We start from the raw sequence: 23,786 nt of genomic DNA on the forward strand, positions 1-23,786 counted from the left end.
ATGGAGCTGACAGTGGAGTCCTGGAATACTAGAACTGGATGGAACCTTAAAGAGAATCTCTTCAACCCTTTATTTTACAGTCATAGAAACTGAGGCCCAGAGAGGGCAAATGAACTTGATTCATATCGCTCAGCAATTTATTGGCAGAGCCCAGATTGGAAGCCAAGTCTCTTGATCCTGGGCTCGGACTTCTTCTACTCAAATCCTCTTTACTGTCTCTAAAGTATAGCACCTATTCAGCATCGGGAGCCATAGATACATGGAACTGGATTATACTGTATTAGTTGGGGCAATGCTGGTGGTTATAGAAGATAAGCTGCCAGATCTCAGTAGGTTGAACAATAGAAGTTAGTTTCTCTCTTATGTGAAGTCCTTTTGGCAGCTGGAATCCACACAGATTCAAATTCTGTCATCTTAAAATTGTGGCTTCTCAGGTCATCTGGAAACAACTAGATGTTGCTAGAAGGAGATTTCTTGGGCCCAGACCTAGAAGAGGTGCTCCCAGTCCATCGTTTAAACTCACTCGCATGGCAACACCTCACTGCAAAGGAGTCTGGGAAATCCAGTTTAGTGCACCTAGGAAGAGGAAGTGGGGAAACCGGGGGTGGTGAGCAATTTGCCAATCACTGCCGTGTACGTTGTCTATGAGTTTCATTGTAGGATAGGAAAGGGAAAGTCACAAACTACTTGTTACTAAAAGGGGACATTAGATATCATAGAGTCGAGAATCATTGTGGTACCTGAAAATCCTTAGGCAGGGGTGTTCAGTAGACAGTCCCATTTTTTCCTTTCTCATGGTTTTCTAATTCATTCCTAATAAGACTTTACTTTGGTCTGATGAAAGTCACCTCAGCCTGATTGGAAGGGCGTAAACGTGGCTCCAAGGAAGAGGGAGAGAAGCCTGCAGACAGGCTTTCAGCAAAAGCTCCTTGTGCCTTGGGTGTGTGAGGTCCTGTGCGGGGTAATGTTGAACCTGACGCCGTTGACAATCTTATTCCTTAGTCGATGAGCTATGAGCATAAGCCTCCATGTTTGGATATTGCCTTCTGGCTTACAAAGAGCTTTCTAGAACATTAGCTCACTTCAGCATCACATTAAGACACTGAGAAGAAGGAGGGGGAGGAAGGGAAGGAACTAACAGGAGCTAAGGGAGTTCAGAGAGATGGGAGATTATTTCTAGCTGAGAGAAGAGCCCAAGAGGCCTCCTTGAGGAGGTGGTATTTGAGATGGGCCCTGAAGGAAGCTTGGGAGAGCAGAGGACAACATTCCAGGTGGAGGCCACATTGTGGGCAAAGGCACACAGGTGCAAAAACCTTGGTGTGTCTTTGGGACTGGGAGAGGTCAGCTCGGCTGGTACATAGACCGCCTGAAGGAGAAGTGTGGGAAGCCGGGCTAGAAAGGTCAACCGGGCCCAGGATGTAGCATCATTATTATCATTATCCTCACTGCCCTCTTTGAAACACATTTCCAAAACACCTGCTGGATGCCAGGCACTTTGCTAGGTGTGAGAGACACAAAAAATACCCCACACAGTTCCTGCCCTTTCGGAGCTTATGGCCCATTGAGGAGAAATGCCACAGGCACAGCAACCTTTAACGAAATGCAAAAGGGCTACTTGTAAAGTTTGCACTTCCATTGAACGTGTGCATGCTTTCCTGCTCAAATCGGAACAACAGAAGCCTCCGAAGGTCCCCTTTCATGTGCACTTGGAGGGCCCTGTAAGTAGTCTTTGGGGAGGCAGTGTATACCAGGGGTTAGCACACAGTCTCTGGAGTCTGAAGGCCTGGGTTGAAATCCAGGTTTCCCCATTGGTGACATATGACCTCTGGTGGACTCTTCAGTTCTCCAGGCTTGGTTACTTGTGTATAAAATAGGGATGCAAATGCTACCTGGGTGATTCGGTTATCGTATCAGTTGAGACAATGCGGGGAAATACTAGGCGCCGTGCATGGCACACAGTAAGCACTCAATAAATGCTAACAAATACAAAAGATGCTGTTGGGTGTGCCTTATGTTGCCTGCTGAGCAGCAGTGGAATCTCTGAGTGGGGAGAGCACCAAGGGACACAGTCTTCCAGGAGTCCCCCTCAGGAAGAAAAGCAGGGCCGATGCGCCGGTCGTTGTGGGCCCTTGGTAACATTTCTTGGCTCGAAGAGTAGAGATTTCTTAATAAGTCAGGTGTTCTTTGTAGACGCAGATCACGTACACACCCTCTTCAGCCGTGCCTGGAATGCAGAGAGGATGTTTTGAACGTGTCACCAGTAACTGTTACATCCCGTTCTGGAGAAGTGGCTTTCCAGCAGCTAAACTGAGGCCAGCGTCAGGGCAAAGGCTGAGGCGTGCCGGGAGCCCAGCTTCGTGGAAGCAGGTGATGCATCCCTCTGAAATGCACCGACTCCTTCAGGGCTTCCTTCAGTTATCCCGCCCCGCATGAGTTTGCACACCCTCACACACAATTGGCTTTCCTCTCTTAGGAGTTTGGGGGATTTCAGCCCTGGAGTGTCAGCTGTGTTTATTAGATAGTCTTTGTTTTCCCTTCTAAGATAGGAAGCTCATTAGAAACAAGCACAAACAATCACCCTGTGACCTAGAGTTTAAAATGTCCCCTGAGAACCGGGGATGTGTCGTAAGGGGGTCGCGTCCAGACACAGCCCTACTCAGAGTGGCTAAGCTGCAAGTCAGGTCCTAGGCGATGCTGGGCTGATGACAAACAACTCTCCATGTTCTGAGGATTCTGAGGTTCCCTGAGGTGAACGCTGTCCCTCTGCGATCCCCTCTCACAGGAGAGGAAAAACGGGGTGAAACAGGATATTGTAATTAGTCTTGATGACCCTGGAGTCGGAAGACGCGGGCTCACGTCCTGGTTCAGCCATTTCCTAACCATGTGACTTTGGGCAAGTTACTTAACCTCAGATTCATCATCATTAGAATAGAGATAGTGAAAATATCCAGCTCATAGGATTATTGTGAGGCTTACGTGAAATAATGTCCATGATTGTTAGCACATATGGTCTATGGTAGCTTTCATTCATTCATTTCCTCAACTGATATTGATTTAGCACTTTGTTTGTGTTGGGTGCTGTGCGAGGTGGAGGGGATACGTAACTGAATGAATCCTTGTCCTTGATCTCGAGAAGGCCACCACTCAGTGGGAGACAAACATGTATGTAGGTGGTTATAACACAGTAGGAACAATGGATGTAAAAGCCTTTGGGAGCACAGTGGAGAAACACCTAACTCTAAGTGATGGTGGTGATGGTGGTTGTGGTACCAGTGCTAGTGCTGGTGATGATGGTAATGGAGGTGATGGTAGTAGTAGTGATGGTAGTAATAATGATGATGTCGGTCAAGTTGGTAATGCTTTGTTTATAAAGGTGGTGGTAATGATGGTATTGATGATGGTGACAGTGTGATGGTGGTGCTGGTAGTAATAATTGCAGTAAGGATGGTAGTAATGATATGATGGTGGTGCTCTTGGTGATGATGATGTTGGTGATCAAGGTGATGGTGGTGATTGTGGTAGTGGTGGAGGTGATGAGTTCTCATGAAGATGGAAGTAATGACGGTGCCGATGACTGTACGATGGCAGTGATGGTGGATGGGCTCAGCAGGAAAGAATTCCTACTGGATGAAACACTTGAGCTTGGTCTTGAAGGATGAATACCCTTGTATGCCTCAGATGTTCTTAGGGCTGGGGATACAAAGATGACCCAGATAGATGCAATCCCTGCCTAGTAGACCTTGCTGAAGGGCAGGGCCCAGGGATACAGACAAGATGACAGGCAATCACTACACGGTGAGATAAGCAAGATTAGATAAGTGTGGAATGGGATTGCATGAAGCCTGAAAGAGGGACGCCTGACATTAATGCTTCTTGGAGCTCACTGCAAGCAAGACTCCTGTGCCAGGCTCCAGAGCTGTGTTTTCCCAGAGCTCTCCTAGGAGGTGGCCAGTCCTGCTGGGAGAGCACTGAGATCCCACAGGGAGAGTGGAGGGACACAGGATCTGGCATCACAGTGGGCTCTGTTCTATTCCACCACCTCTCAGCCGGGTGACTTCGTTAATTTACCTAAACTGTCCAAGCTTCGGTTTCCTTATTTTTAAATGAGGCTAAAAATAACACTTACCTGATAGGGGCTGCTGCGAGAACTAAGTGAAAAAACACGTGTGAAGTACAGCCCAGGGCCTGCCATCTAGTTGGTGGTTGATAACTGCTAGCTGAATGGTTCTGACTACAATTCACTCCGGAGAAACTGAGACGCGGGGCATCCCTGGGCCTCCCAGCATCTCTGTGCAGAACACTGAATGAGCGGTGACAAGCTTTCATCTCAGCATTCTCCCTCCTGACCTTGCTCTCAAGGTCAGAGCAGCACTGAGTGGAGGCAAAAAAGGGTGGATTTTCAAGGTGGCACGAACTGAGAAGACAGTTGTTCTCCAATGGTCAGCTCATGGTCTGCATGCCAGCATCACGGTATTACGACTTCTCCTGGAGACACTTTGAAGTAGTCATCAGGGGAGGGTATAGAAAGAGGGAAGTGATAGTTGAGATGTGTTAGGTCTGTTACTTGCCTTACAAGGTAGGAGCTTCATCATCTTTATCACCGGAGAGGCTGAGCGGCTTCTTCATCATCACGGTTATTAAGGGGCAGAATGAGAACTCAAACACAAGTTGCCGCCGGCTCCCACTGCCTTCCCTTCCTTTCCCTGTCTGCCCCAGGGTTGCCTCTTTCCCTACTTCCTCGCCTATAATACCTTAAGTTCTTATCTGAGAACATTGTAGTTATCAGCTAACACCTTGGTTATCAGGAAGGCCAAGAGGATTAACGAGACTAGTGCTCTGAGTTCAGCCAGCGAGATAGGCAAATTTCCCAGATATGCAAGTGGGTGGGCACGGGAAGATAAACCGCCCTCATTAACCGGCTGCCTCCTGCCTGGGCCTGTGCCAGCTTAACCTCAGCCGTGTCCTGTGTGCACAGAAATCTTTGCACTGAGCTTGTGGCTGAAACTAGAAAGCATAAACGTGCAGAGCCCCCCACGGGGTGCAGATACACTGGTGTGCTGTCTAGAGCCACAAACGGCTCTTTCTCTACAGCAGCTCCATCTTCCAGCAAGGAGCTCTGAGACCAGAGGAGCCATTCGTATGTAAATTTCCAAGCCCAGGGCCTGGCGTATAGCAGGGGGGCTAAGAGGACTCCAGTTCGCATTAAGGATTACTTCTGCTCTGCAGCATCCTCCCCTTTGCAAGGACCTTCCTTCTGCAGTTTTCTTCTTCCCTGCTTTCTCATTCGCTCTATCTCCCTCCCATCATTCCTGTCAGGATCTGACATGATCTAGCGTTTCCCAGCTTTAAAAACACCTTCCCTCCACCCTTTACCCACTTTCAGCTACTATGCCATTTCTCTGGTCCCTCTTATACAACTGCTTCTTTAAAGAGGTCTGTGCTCACTACCTTCACTTCCTTACCTCTCATCCATTCTTAAAAATGTTTGCATGTGTACTATTACATACACAGAAAAGAATACTTATGATTTGAATAAGTCACTTATTTATAAATATAGTAGTTGTTAAGTTAGGTTAAGCTCTGCAAGCTCCAAAATTCCAGCAGCTTGACAGACTGGGTATATTGCTGTCTCCCGTCCCAGACCAATGGGATTGGCCCGAGAGGGCTTGTGGGGGCTTCTGCCCCAGGCAGGCATTCAGGGACCCAGTCTCCTTCCATCTTAGGATGCAGCCGTCTTCAGTATGTGTCCTTAAAGATTGCTGTAGAAGGAGAGGAAAAAAGGTTGGATTACATGTGAGAGATTGTAATGAGCCCACATCTCAATGGCCAGGACACGGACAAACGGCTGGGAAATGGAGTTTCGCTGTGTGTTACGAGGGAAAACAAAACAGTTTGGTGAACCCTAGCGTTCTCTCTGCCACTGTCTTAGGAAGTGAAAAGATAACATGAGCACCTGTGAACCCCGTACCCAACCTCAAGACGGACTCCGTTGAAGATAAATGTGTACTTGTCCCTCATCCCAGCCCTCCGCTTTCTTACTGCAGGTAAACAGAATCTGGGAATTATTTTTTATCATAGCCTTGCCTATATTTATAATTTTACCACATATGTATGTAACCCAAATGATATCTTTAGTTTTACTTATTTTTGAACTACTTCAAATGGTATCAGACTATAGGTAGTCTTTTTCCATTTGATCTTTTTACTCAACAATATTCCTGAGAGTCATACCAGGGGGTGAAGGTAGCTGTGGTTTGTTTTATAGGTCGTTTGCTCTGCTGTGTAATTTTTCATCCAGTGACTCTTGCGCAATTCATTGGTCTGTTTGCTATTGACGGAAATTTGTAGGAACTGGGAGAATGAAGATATCATTCACTAAGATGAGAAAGGTTGTTTTGATGGTTAATTTTATGTGCCACTTGGGCTGGATGACAGTGCCTAGATGTGAGGCCAAACATTATTCTGGATGTTTCTGTGAGGGTGTTTTTTGATAAGATTAACATTTAGATCAGTGGACTTTGAGTAAAGCAGATTCCCTCTATAATGTGGGTGGGCCTTATCTAATCAGTTGAAGGCCTGACTAGACTAAAGATTGACCTCCGCGGAGCGAGAGGGAATTGTGCAGCACATGGCCTTTGGACTTGGACGGCAGCATCAGCTCTTCTCTGGTGTCCAGTCTGCCAGCCCAACCTGTGGATTTTGGACTTACCAGCCTCTATCATCACGTGAGGGAATTCCTTCAAATATATCTCTTCCTCTCTCTCTCTCTCCCTCTCTCTGTCTCTGTCTCTCTCTCTCTCTCCATCCTATTGGTTCTGTTGCTCTGGAGACCCCTACTTAATACAGTGCTGGTTGGATTGTCTCCTAAATTTTTTTTTTCCGTATTGTGAACCATACTGGTGTGCACTTTCTTGTCCATGTTTCGGATGCCTGTCTGTAGGATTTTTCTCTAAGTGTTTTTCCAGGGTCTTATGGTTGTGAAACAGTAACTCACTGTTTAGTTTACCTTTTCCTGATTGCTAATGTGTATGAGCATTCTTTTATGTGTTTCTTGGCCATGATAGTTTCCTCCTTGGTGAAATGTCTCTTAAGGGATTTTGCCTGTATTTTCTGCTGTGATTTTTTTTTTCGTTGCCTTTTTCATATTGCTTTGACCGTTATTTCTTTCTTCTGAACACTATTTTTCAGTTGCAATTATTTTCTGCTACATTGTAGATTGTCATCTTATTTTCTTTAGGGTGACTTTTGATGTGCTGAAACTCTTAATTTAATCAAGTTGGACCCATCTTTATGGTTTGGATCTTGTTTAGGGAGCTCTGCCTTACTTTTCATTATGAAGATAGCCTTCTATATTTTCTTGTAAAAATTTCAGTCTTCCCTTTCACATTTAACTCCTTAATCCATTTGGAGTTGATTTCTCTCTATGATGTGAGGTAGGGACAGAGTTTTTTACATGTGGATAACCAATTATCCTGCCACAATTTATTGAACAGTCCATCCTTTTCCTGCTAATCAACGACACCACTTCTGTTCCATGCAAGTGTGTTTGCCTCTGGGCTTTCTATACCGTTCCATCTGTCAATTTGTCTATCCCGGTGCCAATATCTTAATTACTATGGCTATAGCTTAATATCAGAGAGGTAAATGAACATTGAGATTAGATAGGAAAAGTTTCCCACTTTATCTTCTAGTCTATTCTTGGCCCATTACTCTTCCATGTAAAATTTTGAATGAAGGATATCAAATTTTAAAAACATCTTGTGGAATTCGGTTGTGATTAAATATAAGCTACAGATCACTTGGAACAAATTAAAATTTAAAAAATTTTGAGTCCTTTTGCTCCACAAATATGTTTCTATCTCCATATATTTAGGCCTTATTTCCATAAAGTTATAAACTTTTTCCCACAATAAAAGTCATATTTTTGTTAGATATACCTGAAATAGAGATTTTTCTTGTGATTATATAAGCAAGAAATAAGCAAAAGTAGATAAAATAGTGAAATGCACCCAATGCACCCATCACTCCGCCTCAGCAGTCCTGAACACATGATCAGTCTTGTTTTATCGAGAACCTCACCTGCTCCTCCCACCTCAGGATTGTTTTTAAGAAAATCCCCCAGATTATACTATTTGATCTGTAAATGTAAACCATACCCCTAACATTTACATTTTAAACTGTTCGTTACTAGTGTGTAGAAATGCAGATGGTTTTTGAAAATTGGCGTGAGATCTAGTAACCTTGCAAATCTCTCCTTATTTACAATGATCTGTCTGTAGATTCAATTGGGTCTTCCCCATAGGCAATCATATCACCTGCTAATGCAGTTTTGTGTCTTTCTAGTACTTGTACTTTTCATTTATTTTTCCGGTCTCACTACACCGTGTCCTCAAGTCTAGTTTGGAAGAGAGGTGGTGGTATCTTTGTCTTTTTCCCGATTTTAATGGGAAGGATTCTAATATTTCACACTAAGAATGATGCTTAGAGTAGGGTTAATAGATATCCTATATGAGGCTATCAAAGTTGTTCCTTTTTATCCTCTTTTGCTAAGAGTACAAAATTTAAATTATGAGGGCCGACCTGGTGGTGCAGCGGTTAAGTTCACATGTTGTGCTTCGGCGGCCCAGGGTCTGCCGGTTTGGATCCTGGGTACGGACATTGCATCACTTGGCAAAAGCCATGCTGTGGTAGGCGTCCGATATATAAAGTATAGGAAGATGGGCTCGGATGTTAGCTCAGGGCCAGTCTTCCTCAGCAAAAAGAGGAGGATTGGCAGCAGATGTTAGCTCAGGGCTAATCTTCCTCAAAAAAATTTTTTTAAAATTATGAATAGTTGAATTTTATCAAAGTTTTTTCCCGTTTGTACTGAAAGGACTATACGGTGCCTCAGACACTTGTGCACTGCTCAGATCCGTCAGCCTTAGCTTTCTCTTCTTCCAGCCACGGCTGCAGTGACCAATTTTGCACGAGTGCTGACCAGCCTCCCACAGGTGCAGCCTGACAGCATCTAACCTCTGGGTCCCGCCACATGCTTTTCCCCTCCTCTGTTGATGTCACAGTGGGAGGTGGGGTGGGACCCACTTGGCACTCACCAAAATTTATTCATTGAGAAAAAGGAGTCGTCCTTCCCCTGGATGGGCAGTATGGAGATGCACTGTGCATGACGATCCCGGCAGTCCTGTGGGGCTAAGTCATCCGTGTGGTGGCCAGCTTGATAATTCATCTCTGTGTCGGCTGACTCTCCCTTCTGGCTCTGCTTTCTTCTTGCCCCTCACTCCTGCTCCTTGGATCTCACTCCCCGGAAAGGTACTCACGCTTTAGCCTTCCTTTCAAGGGAGCTCAGCTTAAGGATATGTTTTTTCTCCTTTAGTCTATTAATTTGTTGAATTACAGTTATAAAGTTTCTGGTGTTAAATTACCCTTACATTTCTTTGGATAGACTAGCCTGGTCACAAAGTGTTACTTTTTTTTTTTTTTTAAATACATTGCTGGAGTCAGTTTGCTACCATTTGGTTTAGAAATTTCACATCTGCATTCATGAGTAAGATTGGTGTATATTTTTTTTCTTTTTTTAAACTCTCCTTGTCTGGTTTTAGTCTCAGTATTATGTTAACCTCATCAAATGGATTGTAGAGTGTTCTCTCTTTTTCTGTTCCCCGGAAAAGATGTTTGAAAATAACAACGGTCTGTTCCTTGAAAGTTTGTAAAAATGCACCTATGAAATCGTCTGGGCCTCGTGTTTCTTTTCAGAAGGATTTATACTGATGATTAAATTTCCTTAACGGTTATAAGATTATTGAGGGTTTCTCTTTCTCTTTGAGTCAATTTTGGTCACTTACTTTTTCCTAGCTATTTACATATTTTAAATATATGTATTTTAATAAATATATTGATAAATAATTTATATATTTTAATCTACATATTCAAATTTGTTAACATCAAATTTCAATTTAATGTTAAATTTATTAACATTAAATATTCACTTATCATTTTCAATCTCTGTGGTATGTCATATCCCCTTTCATCCCTAATATTGCTCATTTTTACATTCTATCTTTTTTATCTGTCTCATTATTTGTTTATCTGTGTCTTTAGTCTTCTCAAAGAACAAACTTTCAGCCTTGTTGACACTTTCTATCATTTTTTTAATACTATGCTTGTACTATTCTTCTATTCCCTGTATCAACTTTTCAATTGGCTGCTCAGCTCGTTAATGTTAAGCCTTTATTCTTTCTTCGTTTCCTTAAACAAGCATTTAAGAGTGTAAATTTCCCTTGAATTATTGCTTTCCTTGTACCTCATACGTTTTGATATGTGGTATTATTGTTATGGTTGAGTTCTATGTATTTTTAAATTTCCATTTTGGTTTCTCTTTTCCCCATGAGTAATTTATAAATTTACTTTAAAATTTCCAATGTGTTTAAAAAATTATCCTTGTTATTGACGCCTAACTTAATTGTGTTGCGATTAGAGAATCTCTTCTATTTGACACTCATCCTTTGAAATTTGTTGAGACTTCGACTTCAACATACTGCACGGTAATTTAAAAATAAATGTTTTATATGTGTTTGAGACACAAAATTTCTAATTATTGGAAGCAAGTTTCTAAATATGTACTTAAATCAAGCTTGTCGATGAATTGTTCAGATCTGTGTTTTTTACTTTTTTTATTTCCTTGATCAATGAATCATTGTAATGGTGGATTTGTCAATTTCTCCCTGTAGTTCCAGCAATGTTTGAGCTACATAATTCGGTTATCTTATTAAACGTATACAAGTTTACTGTCATTATATCACATTAGTTAATCAGATTTTGTAGCAGGCTGCCCTTCCTATCATTGTACCTTCACAGTGTATTATAATTGCCTAATTATGTGTCTGTATCCCCCACAGACTGTAAGCCCTGGGAGTTCAAGCAACGAATCTGTCTTGTTCATCTAGCACACACTCAGTTAATAATTGTCAATAATTGTGGATGCGTGAATGAGTCGACCTCACCCTTCTAATATGGCAAGACTTAATACTGAGTTATATATACCAAGATCTCTTGTTTTATGCTAAGTCCTCAGTATGTGTCAGAGTGTCAGATTTGCAATGCATCGGAAACTAAATCTCGAATATCCCTATCCCGGTTTAGTGGTCCTTCCTGTCTTACAGAGGGCTAATCTGCTGAGGAATCCCGCTGCTTATACGATGTTGATGGTGACTCTGTTTCCACTTGGTTGATAATTATTCTCCCTACCCTTTCTTCTTTTTGAGATTTCATTTTGGAGAAAACACGGAGTCAGCAGGTTCTTTCCTTCCCTTGAGATAATATCAAAGTGCTGATGAAGGAAAAGGGGGAGAGTGACTCTCTCAGGGGTGGCAGGAAAGACCCCTTTCCATTTGTGTCTGGAGAATCTGACATTAGACTGGGAGTTTCTGCAGGCTTTCTATGAAAGAATCCAATGGACTTTATTTAGCTTTAAAAGAATAAAGCTTTAAAGTCATTTTCATTGCCAAGAGGATTGACCAAATGGAAGCTCCTCCCTCAGGTCAAATCATAGATTTAGGGAAGTGGGCAACTACTTGAAATCAATCAAACAAAACACTTTTTTTTTGGTGAGGAAGATTAGCCCCAAGCTAGTATCTGTGCCAATCTTCCTCTATTTTGTATGTGGGTTGCCACCACAGCATGTCTGATAAGTGGTATTGGTCCATGGCTGGGATCTGAACCCGTGAACTTGGGTCACTGAAGTGGAGCACACATCTTAACCACTATGCCACCGGGCTGGCCCCCCAAAACACTTTTATTGAGCACCTACTCTACACCAGGCATTATGCTAAGCATACTGATTGCAAAGAGGCATAAGACTTTTCATGGAACTGCAGAAAAGAAAAACAAAAAAAAATTTTTCATGGCATAACTCATTTATAATCATCATCTCTTTTGTTGTTCACAACAGCCCTGGGAGTTAACTTTTATTATTCCCATTTTGTAGATTAGCAACCTGAGGCTTTGAGAGGAACGCTTCACACTTAGAGCTTGATTCCAACCTGATCAATATGTAATAAAAATATCTAACATTTACTAAGTCCCTACTAGGTTGCAGGTACTATTCTAATTGTTTTAATGCATTATTGCCTTTAATTCTCAAAAACAACCCTGTGAATGTTGGTACCATTTCATTCCCATTTAGCAAATGATAAAGCTGACGCAGAGTGAGAATAAGAAAACTGCGCAAGGCTAACAGGTGCCAGAGGTGGGATTTGAACCCAGAGAGTCAGGCTCTGGAATTTATACCTTAACCCCTGAGTGAGCAACATGGTTCAGTACAATAACCTTGGACTTGGAAAGCTAAGGCTCCATTTTGAGTCCCAAATCTGCCTCTGATCTCCTTGCTCCTCAAAGTGTGTTCTGTGGACCAGCAGCATTAGCATCACCTGGGCGCTTTTAGAAATGCAGAATCTGTGCTCCAACCCAGACCTGCCGGATCAGAATTTTCATTTTACCTAAATCTCCAGATGATTCACTTGTGCATCGACTGATATTGAAACACTGTCTTATCAGATTGGCCCCAAAAAGATCCCACAGGATCTCTCTTGGCCTCAGTTTCTCCAACTATAAAATGTGGATGGTATCTGTGCCTGCTCCCTCTCAGGGCTGCTGTGAAGATCAAAAGGCGGGAGGTATGTGGAAAGGCGTTGTAAATTGCACAGTGTTCTACAAAGGTCAAAACCAAACCGTGAACCCCAGCATTAAAGCTTTAGAGACAATTTGACAAACAGATAATGCCTTTTATCCCCACGGCCTGGCTGAGCGGGAACTCACAGTGCTGTGTGTTATGCAGAATAACCAGACAGAAGAAATGCCTTTTACAAGCAGTTCCTGGAAATTTCGAGCTTTATCAAGGAATTTGGTTTCTCCAGTTCACTGCCTAGTGAAAATAGCTGTGCCTTAATAAGGCCCAGATGTTGACACAGTCACTCACCTTCCCCATTGCATGGATGCGTTTCATACTGAATTTCACCTAAGGAATTTCAGACTTTAAAGATAATAATCAAAAACACTGCTAGCTTCCCTTTGGGGTTCTTGCTGATTTGGGAGATCAAAGATATCCCAACAATACACTGAATGCAGACAGAAAGCTACATTTCTTTCCCTGCTCACGAAAGGATGAATGCTGCCTAACAATGGCCATTTGAGCGATTTTTGTCCCCGGGTCTGCTCAAAGCTGGTTCTAGCCTCACGTATTTTTATAATTCCCCCCACTGCCCTCCTTTTCTCATGCTATCGGTGAACTTGGTCGGTGTGCTAACAACATTAGCTTCTGTTCCAACTACAATTAAATGGATGCCCTTGCTGGTTAATTCTCGGCATACCTAAAGAATACTTTCTCCGCATCTAGGAAAAGTATGAGATGTTTAAATTCCAAACAATGAAGGATTCCCAAGGGCATCTCACATGGAGTTCCGTGGGATGGGAATGTGGCCCAAAGGAAGGGCGCCCTCCATGGTGGCCCCCCACTTTTTCCGCAGGCAGCCTGATTTGACTTTCTGTGAGGGGCTGAGAAATAACATAACTCTTGACTTTTGAGAGAGCCCTGTGCTTTGCAGACCCGCATCTAGAGACCAGGCTGTTTTTATTACACACTCACTGGAATGCATGAGAGCTGCTACAGGTCTCTCGGGATTGCACAAACCCCAAAGCAGGAATGGCAGAAATGTGACTTTTAGAGCCCCCATTGCCCCTCTTTAATTTTCTCTGTGCTTTTCTCCCCTTCTTTAAAGAAACTGTTGAGGGAAATTGTCTCAAAAATGTTTTATTTTATTTATTTATTTTTGAAGAAGATTAGCCCTGAGCTACCATCTGCCACCAATCCTCCTCTTTTTGCTGAGGAAGACTGGCCCTGAGCTAACATCCGTGCCCATCTTCCTCTACTTTATATGTGGGACGCCTACCACAGCATGGCTTGCCAAGCGGTGCCATGTCTGCACCTGGGATCTGAACCGGTGAACCCTGGGCTGCTGAAGTGATGCATGCGAACTTAACTGCTGCACCACTGGGCTGGCCCCCTCAAAAGTGTTTTAAAGGTCCAGACAAGGAGGACATCACCTCACTGAGGCTTGTCTTCCCCAGATAAAGATCTCTTGTGGGCAAGGCCATTTGCCTCAAGACAGAGGCATGAAAATGGGAAGCTAACTGCCTGTTGGGGCCTGGGTTTTTATCGGCTCTGCCTCTTACATGCGCTGAGACTGGGCAGTCACTCAACTCATCGGAGATTCTGTTTTCTTACTGTAAAAATGGGCAGCCACATCTCAGAGGGTTCTTACACAGATTCCATGAGCCCTTGGCTTATGCTACTGATAATCTGTGGATTTCTCTAAAAGATATTGTTTCCTTCCGTGCAGGAAGCCACCACTGGCAAGCTTTATTTTGAGTTAGATTATTTTCAAAATATTTAAGATGGAAAATCAAGAGCCGGTCTGTTTAAGAGCAGGCTAGATCATGGTGAGAAGCCAGGCCTGCACCAGAAGTTCTCTCAGTGGAAGTTTCAGACCCACTGAGTTCATTTCACCAAATACGTGCTGAGTTGCTGCTCAGCGCAGGCTCTGAGATGCTTCAGTGACAGGAGAGAAGGAAGCAGATCTGGTGCTACGGTCCAGGGGCTGCAGGTTCTTGGGGGAAAATAAATACATAAGCAAACATGCAGTTACAGAATAGTGTGATAAATGCCACAACGGGAGGAGCACGGGTGCTGAGGAGACCCTCAGAGACCTGCAAGGCGGGGGAGGTTCCCAGAGGTAGTGATATTTAAGACGGGAGCTCAGTGACCAGTGGGACAGACTGGGGAACACAAGTGAAAATCCTGGAGGTGAGATGCGCAGTACCTATTCTGGGAGGTGAAAGAAGCGCCGGAAAGGAGGAGATGATGGCAGCAGAGGAGGCTGAGGAGAGGGCAGGCCCAGTCACAGAGGCTTGTACAAACCTGTTTAGGGAGTTTGGATAAATCTGAGGGCACCTGGGAGCCACTGAAGGATAGAAAGCACAGGGTGACATGAGCAGGTTCATACTTTTGTAAGCAGGTTCTTCCGTGAGCCCCCGGAGACCCCTGTGCTCCCCATCCCTGCTCTCATCCCACTGGGTGGCACCCACATCTTTCCCAACCTGTGTGCCTTCTGAGGACCGGGGCTGAGTCTGCTCACCCCTACACCCTCAGGCCCCAACAGAGTGCCTGCATGCAGTAGGAGCTCAATAAATGTTTTCTGAGTCATTTAAAAGGAGAAAGAGAGAGAATGACAAACAGCTCAGAGAAGAGTACCAGGCATGAGTCTGAGCACCTGGCCAATATGAAGTCATTACATCTTTGCAATAATCCTATGAAGTAAGTACCGTTTTCACCTCTATTTATAGCTGAGGAACTAAGCTATTTATAGCTAAGGCACAGAGAGGTGAAATCACTTCCCCGAGGTCACACGGCTGATCTGGGAATTCGCCTCTGGCTGTGTGCCTCTAGGGTCCATCCTTCCCTGATGGAAGAAACCCCCCCAGACAAGAGCCAAAGAGTGTCTGCAGGATTTTCTGCCACTCCTTCCTCTCCTCCCTATCGGGGCGCTGACCTGGACAGGCTGGGGTACCACAGGCGAGAAGGGAGCCTTGCAGTCTCCCGGACAGGACTTGCCGCCAGCAGCAAGACCTCTCTCAGAGAGGCAGGAGGCCCTCGCTCCGATAAGCTAACTAGAATGCAAGTCGTTTGATGATGAAAGTACAAGAATCACCACACCAGTTCTGAAGTGCTGAGCAAAGCCAGCGGAGTTGCAGAAAGTAGAATTGTGTAGCTGGAAGGGCCTGTTGCGATGCTCTCAAGGATCGAGGTTATTGAAGTTCTGGGCCTCCCCCAAGGTGCCCTCTGATCTCACCATGGGACCACCTCCTTAGTCCTCTGTGCCTCCTCTTGTACCTCCACACCTTTGCTCTCTCTCTTCTTTCTGCCCGGAATGCCTCCTTGCCCTTCCTGGCTTATTCGGACTTGTCTTTTGAGACTCAGTTCAATGGCTGCTGATACATTCAAGCCCCATCTCCACTGCACCAGCATCATCTCCTAACTGCCCACGACGGTCTCCTTACTTCCTCTCCTGCCACCTGTGGCTGCCTCTACCCAGCAGCCCAGCAGATTGACAAAGGCTGTCTCCTTCCCTAAACTTGAGTCAGGTTCCTCTTAGCCCTCTTTTGACTTAGCCTCAACCTTAGCCTGCCTCCTTGCCCTTGGCCTGCTGAGCCCAGTTTTAGCAAAGAATCCTGCTACGTCACTTTAGCAAAAATCCTCTGACCCTTGCTTGATATCTGATCAAATTCCTTATCCCCCACCCTTGATGTCTAAGTCCTTGGCTTGCCTTTAGCAAGAATCCCCTTACCCTAGATGCCTCCTGTTAGTAATTTTCCATCCACTGATCCCCTTACTCTGTTCATGGGCTGTAAATCCCCACTTGTCCCTGTTGTTTTTGGAGTTGAGTTCAGTCCGTCTCCCCTACTGCCACGGTCTTGAAGAAAGTCTTCCTTACCGTTCTATCAAGTGTCAGAGTAAATTGTCTTTAACAGCATCCTGTTGAGGTGTGAAGTCATCCTTACGACAGAACATGAAGTCTTTACTATGGTCTATAAGCCCCTCTAAGGGCTAGTCCCTGATGAGCTCTCTGGCATCATCTAAGACATGAGCGGCCAGTCCCTAGTTTCGGCCACCCCGGCCCCTGCTCTTCCTTGGATCCTCACTTTCCCACTTTGACACTTGCTTTTCCCCCTTCCAGGAATGTTCTTTCTCCAGCTCTTCTCATGACTCATTGTCCCCCTTTATTCAGGACCCTAATCAAATGCCAGCACTCAGAGCAGCCTTGCTGGCTTCCTGTCTAAACGGGACCCCCCTGCAATTCTCTATTTCCTCCTCTTTCCTTTCTTTTCTTCACATTACTTATTCAGATCTGAGTTATCTTATGTCATTGTGTTATTGTCTGTCCTCCCAATAGACTTTAGGTTCCCAGAGATAGAAGGTCCTCTGCATGGCTCACGGTCATATCAATAGTGTCTAGAAAAATGCCTGGAATGTAGTAGAGGCTCATTAAATGCTAGTTGATGAATCATTCCACAATGTATTTAAGCACTGTTCCAGTTAGGGTGGTGGCAGGAAGCAGACTTACATTACACTCAGATGGCTCAAAGGAAGCACCTTTTGGGAGATCTGTAGTGCTGAAATAAGGTGGGAGTGGAGAAGAAACACCTGGGGTCTTTCTCTTCCCGCTCTCTGATCAACGTGGCTCTAACCCAGCCAGCTAGGGAGCCCCAGCAGGCAGTCCCCAGGAGTTGGTCTTCTGGGACAAAGAACAAGACAGAGAATGGATCTGGGCCATGGGAGTGAATGTAGAATAACCAACTCAAGCACCAGCCTATATGGGCCCTATGGATAGAGAATGAAGTAAGACACAGTTTCTTCCCTCTTTTGCCTATGGGAAAGCCTCCTCTGATACCCTCTGAGAAGAATTATGGACCTTTCTACTCTATTCCAGAATGCATGGAAAATGTCTATCAGCCCTTGCCTCATGTGTATCATACTGGATTGCATCCATGTGTTTACTAGACTGTCTCACTTTCTCAAGTGTGACCTCATTGAACTCAAGGGACTAGACCTTGCTCACTGTATCAGTTAGTTATTGCCACACTCACACTGCATAACAAACAACAGTACAGCCTCAGTGGCAGACAAGAAGAAGCTCTTATTTAGCTCACACAGCTGGGTGCTGGCTAGGGGCTGCTGATGGAGCCTGGGCTTGGTGGGATGACTCTGCTCTGCTCCATGCATCTCTCATCCTCCTTGGACCAGTAGACTAGCCTTGAGATGCACTTCTCACAGCAATGGCAGAGATGCTAGAAGGTAAACAGAAAAATGCAAGGCCCTGTAAGGCCCAGGCTTAGAACTAGCACTCCATCTCTTCTGCCATACTCTACTCATCAAAATAAGTCACTTGGTCAAACCCAGATTTAAGGAGCAAAAAATTCTCCTCTGCCTCTTGAGTGTAAAGAAAAGCAAAGTCACATGGCATGGCAAAGGGCATGACTACATGGAGAGAACATGAACCAGGACCAAAAATGCAATCTACCACATCAACCTTTGTGTCTCTACTGCTTGATGTGTGATAAGGAACCCGGTAGAGGCTGCTGACTTGAAATGAGAAAGCTAAGCCAAGAGTGATAAAGTGACTTGACCAACTAAGTGGACAGCAGGCCAGGGAGACCGAAAGTGTATGCTAGGAAGCATTCAGTAAGACGAATAAAGCTGAGAAGGTTTTTCCCAATGATTTCGGCTGATTCCCCCATTTTACAGAGGATCCGTAATCTGAGAGATTAAGTTGCTCATTCAAGATCCTGCAGCTTATCTGTGGCAGAGCTTGCTCTAAAAGGAAAATGTCCTGTGCTCTTCCAATCTCCTCTGGTGTGGTGTGTTGTGCCCCTGTGAGCGGTAGCCAGTTGAGGGCCCATCATCAGTGTGATGGGATGGGGTTTTCTCCCTCTTCGCTGCCCTTTCAGAAACTAGGACCTGGAAAGGCACTCTTTGGTAATGGGACTGAAAGTTGAAGCACGTAGATATTAAATTCCAGGAAATGAAGTCAGAGGATGCCCATTTGGCAGTGTGAAAAGTCTACTTTTCTGGAAAATGCTCCACTTGCAAGATCAAAAGAACTCTTTCCCCTAGGCAGACCCCCAATATAACCCTAATTCTACACCCCTACTGATGGAAGCTAGATCTGGCAGAGTTCGTTATTAAATTCTCTTACTGTCAGTTAGCCAAGCACACTCAAAGAGTCTAGTATAAGGCATAAAAGAGTCCTTTATTTTATGTTCCAGTCCCATCTTCCAGCATTCACAGGGTGCACGTGGCGTTGGAGGATTCAGAAGTGGCTCTGCGTCTCTTTTTAACTCAGCCTCCAGCTTCCCCTGGGTGTAGATCTCTTTATCTCACCTGCCCAGGTGGCTTCCCTTCTCATGGTGACTAGAAGATGAAGCTATCTTTTTCTTTGGCACACTCTTCTCTTTAACCTCTTTCTCCCGCCTTTAGACTTACAGTTAGAGCATTTGCCAGGTGTTATATCATTTATATATATGCTTGTGTTATGCTAAAAGAGTGCCTGGCTCTCCCTCTGTTTTATTTATTTTAGTTATGTCCTTGTTTTATTTTGACTGTATTTACAGGCACAGCTAAGCTTTAATATCATGGGTGTAAGTGTAGGTGGGGGACAGCCCAGAGCGGTGGTGGAGGCGGTGGTGGTAATGATGGTGGTGATGGTGACAGTGGTGGTGATGATGATAATGGTAGTGTTGGTGGCAGTGGTGATGATGGTGATGATGGTGGAGGTGATGATGGTGGTGGTAGTGGTGGTGTTGATGATGGTAATAGTGAAAGTGATGGTGGCGGTGGTGGTGGTGGTGACGTAATGATTGGGGTTGGGTGGTGGTACAGCCGCATCACTGATTAGTAGGATAACAAACTTCAACTTTTGTCTACTTTTGCTAGGGATTTCATGGTCTTGCTTTCACACTGTATCACTAAAAAAAACCATTGTACTCTCAACAACAATCATTTGTTGTTACTAGCTATGCCTTTAACTACAGTCAATCGTGTCCAAAAATTACTTGAAAAATTATTGGACAGCTGCCAGCTGGGGACAATGTGCCAGGGGATGAGCTCCCATGTTGAACATCTTTGAGTCTCTGTTCCTTCATATTCAGTCTGGTCTTAGTGACCTCAGTGTGAGTGCACGGAAGAAACCCAATAACGTGTGTGAGAAGTCACAGGAATAATAGTGACAACCAGTAATTTAGCATCTACTCAGTGAAAATACTGGAAAGTTCACATAAATTACTCATGATTCTGAAACAATCCTGCCGGCATTGTTTTGTCCTGCAGCAGTCCCCCCTTAGCTGCAGTTTTGCTTTCTGTGGTTTCAGTTACCTGCAGTCAGCCATGATCTGAAAATATTAAATGGAAAATTCCAGAAATAAACAATTCATAAGTTTTAAATTGCCTGCCATCCTGAGTGACGTGATGACGTCTCTCACTGTCCTGTTCCATTCCGCCCAGGATGTGAATTGTCCCTCTGTCCAGCAGATCCTTACCATATACACTACCCACCCGTTAGTCACTTAGTAGCCGTCTTGTTACCAGATTGACTGTCATGGTCTCTCAGTGCTTGTGTTCAAGTAACCCTTATTTTCCTTAATAATGGCCCCAAAGCACAAGAGCAGTGATGCTGGCAGTTCAGATATATCAACGAGAAGCTGTAAAATGCTTTCTTTAAGTGAAAAGATGACAGTTCTTGACTTGAAAGAAAAAAAATCATATGCTGAAGATGCTAAGATCAATGGTAATTTTTTTTACAGTGTATTGTTATAATTGTACTATTTTATTACTAGTTACTGTTGTTAATCCTTTATTGCACCTAATTTATATATTTTTAAAATTTTTATTTATTTTTATTTTTTATCTCTTTTTGAGGAAGATTAGCCCTGAGCTAACTACTGCCAGTCCTCCTCTTTTTGCTGAGGAAGCCTGGCCCTGAGCTAACATCCGTGCCCATCTTCCTCTACTTTACATGTGGGACGCCTACCGCTGCATGGTGTGCCAAGCAGTGCCATGTCTGCACCCGGGATCCAAACGAGCTAACCCTGGGCCACTGAGAAGCAGAAAGTGCGCACTTAACTGCTATGCCACGGGGCCGGCCCCACACCTAATTTATAAATTAAACTTTATTGTAGGTATGTATGTCTAGGAAAAAACAGTGTATATAGGGGTCAGTACTATCCCCAGTTTCAGGCAGCCACTGGGGGTCTTAGAATGTATCCCTCACAGATAAGGAGAGATTGCTGTATTTACTTATTTCGCTTTGATTCAGAATGAATTTACAGGTTTACGAGTCAATTTAAATCAGATAAAACGGCATCAATTTAAAAATTAGGGGCCGGCCTTGTGGCCGATTGGTTAAGTTTGCATGCTCCGCTTCAGCGGCCCAGGGTTTCACCTGTTTGGATGCTAGGCGTGGACCTAGCACCACTCATCAGGCCATGCTGAGGTGGCATCCCACATGGCACAACCAGAAGGACCTTCAACTAAAATATACAACCATGTACCCAGGGGCTTTGGGGAGAAGAAGAAAAAGGAGAAGGAAAAAAAAAAGATTGGCAACAGATGTTAGCTTTGGTGCCAATCTTTGAAAAAAATATTAGGTACAAAACAAACAAGAAATAAGACTAAAGTGGAGCCAGCAAAAATGCTGAAAAGACCAGCATGATGACCCCCTCCTACTTCTGGGGCAAATTGGGCCCATAATTTTCTAGCAGCCATTTTCAAAGGGAAAACTTGGTTAAACAACTCAACTTGCATCAGGGAAAAGCCTGCTGGTGGTTTGGTAGACCAGAAATCCTGTAGGTGACCTCCAGGCCAGCTTCCCAGTGGTGAGGGAGCCGGGTGGGGACCCAGGGCCTTGCAGCCTGCAGCAACACCGCTGCCTCACTGCCTTGAGTTCCCCTTCCTCCACTCTGTGAAGGTGGCAGTGGACGTTACAGACAGAAGGCAAGGGGGCTGATTCTAACTCTCTTTCTAGAACAGGAGCCCCTGGCCAGCTTATGTGTGCCTTGCAAGCTGTCGGAAATCTGTAAAAGGCTGAGTGTTTAGGATTTGTTCTCAAGCTTGTGTAAGACATACACAGCCACCCATTCAAACTGCTGTGGGATTCTTGGTTGCCTTCTACCATCTCTCTCTTCATACAATGCTCCCTTCCGGGCAACCAGATGCTGCAGAAGACTCAGGGCAAGGGGAGTGTGCGGCCATATGAGAAGGGAAAGGGGGTCTGGGTGGGGGCATGAGTGGGACTTTCCCATCTCTCCATTCCGAGGGATTTAGATGCTTAACTACCTTTCACACTAATCCCTGGAAATCCTAACACTTGTGGAATGAGGAATTTCTCACTTAGGAGAGAAGGCTGCAACCCGATTATTACCCTTCTGGGTGATGTGTGAAGGCACATGTTAAATGATGCGTTAGCAGATAAGCAAGCGAGCCTGGAGGTGGGAGACTCCAGTGCTCTGTGCTCCCTGTCTCCTTGTTTAGAATTCTTTCTTGGAGCTACGATATGATCTCCAGGTTCTATTTATCACTGTCAGCCCGAGAACGGGGAAAGTGCTTGTGTTCTCTGTGCTGATTTGATTTTATCCCTCTTCCCTGATGCCTCGGTCTCCCCGGTCTAGGACATGTCCTTGAGAGGTAAGAGGCTTGTGCTTGGATGATAAGATGACAGTGGTGTTTACCAGGGAGTCACTGTGGGCCAGGCACCATGCTGACTGCTTCACCTGCGTCTTCTTGGCTCATCATAACAGGTACTATTACCATCTCCAGGTGCACATAAGGAAAGTAAGATACAAGGAGGTTAAAGAAACTGTGTCTTGTCACGTGGCTTAGATGTAGCGTGGCCCAGATTTAAACCTAGGACTGTCTGATTCCAGAGCTCACAGGATGAACTGATAGTTTTTGTAGCCTCCTCCCAAAATGGAAGCAGCAGGTTGGTGCAGTACAAGGGTCAGGGCCTTGAGTTTGATGGGACACCTGGCATAGACAGCTGGGAGATCCTTGGTAAGGATACTGCTTCTCTAAGACCCAAATTTCTTGATTTTAAGGGGATGCTGTTGGTCTAGATAGTCTCTAAATTACCTTCTAGTCATGATAAGATGATAAGATGTAAGATGGCTGCTCCAGCTCCAGCTGTCACAACTTTAATCCAGTGTCCAGGAAAGAGGAAAAGAAAAAAGGGCACAAACATTCCACTTAAGCATACATACAAATTGTGTATGTATGCTTGTATAACTTGTATACATACATATAACTTGTATACATACAAGTTATACAAGCCATATTATAGACACAGAAGGGTTTACATACATAGGGATTTACATACATAAGGACCACACAAGTCATATTCACTTACATCCCATGGATTAAACTTTGTCATATGTCCATATCCACTGCAAGGGAGGTTGGGGGGTGTAGTATTTATTCTGGTGGCTGTGTACCCAGCCAATATTTGGGGGGTTCTATTGTGGAGGAATAAAGGGAGAATACCCCTTGGGGGAGACTAAGGTAACACACCTACTTTCCTGTAAAGTTCAAATACAGGTGCATTGCCCCCTCAACCCGTGCTCTCTCCATAGCATCACAGATGTAGATTACATTTCTCTGAGGTTCTTAACAAAATTTCTTGAAAAATTCTGGTCACAAGGGGTAGCAGCTGGCAAATTCCAGACTCAGACAAATTGGCAAGAGTGCAGACAGAGGGGGTGAGGATGAAGTGGGGAGAGAATCAGGGCCAGCTGTGACACAGTGCCTCTGTCTGACTGGGTCCCTTATGTCGAGGAAACCCTTGTCTGCCCTTGGAGCAGAGCAGAGGAATCAGGTTGCCCATCGCTGGGGCAAGAAGGAGAAATGAGATTGCACAATGCTGAGAGCAAAGGACAAGAACTTCTGGGGAAAATCAGACACATGTAAAAATTCCGTTCTATAAATATAAAATGACTTCCTGCTAAGACAGTGGCCCAAACTTCAGCAGGCAGCAAGAGTATTTCCTATAACCTGAAACAGCAGCCTAGAACTCTGGGAAAAGCCATAGCAAGACGACCTGGATCTACAATTAATAAAGGGTAGAAATGTGGAGGCTTCAGTATGGTTCAGTCTCTGAGACTTGAGAAGGACATGTGTGAGAGAGAGGGGTGTG

The 23,786-nt window shown here is 44.5% G+C and overlaps 1 long non-coding RNA gene across 2 annotated transcripts in view; it reads left to right on the forward strand.

The window, feature by feature from the left end:
* Positions 1-4,957: 4,957 nt before the first annotated feature.
* LOC123276747 (uncharacterized) overlaps positions 4,958-23,786 on the forward strand; it is a 66,506-nt gene continuing 47,677 nt past the window's right edge. For both annotated transcript variants that reach the window (XR_011502679.1, XR_006513256.2), the window contains exons 1-2: positions 4,958-5,137; positions 5,930-6,044. This is a non-coding gene — a long non-coding RNA (uncharacterized lncRNA). The remainder of the gene's footprint in view (positions 5,138-5,929; positions 6,045-23,786) is intronic.

Source organism: Equus asinus, chromosome 4 (genome assembly GCF_041296235.1).
Source record: "Equus asinus isolate D_3611 breed Donkey chromosome 4, EquAss-T2T_v2, whole genome shotgun sequence".
In the NCBI taxonomy this organism is placed as follows: domain Eukaryota; kingdom Metazoa; phylum Chordata; class Mammalia; order Perissodactyla; family Equidae; genus Equus; species Equus asinus.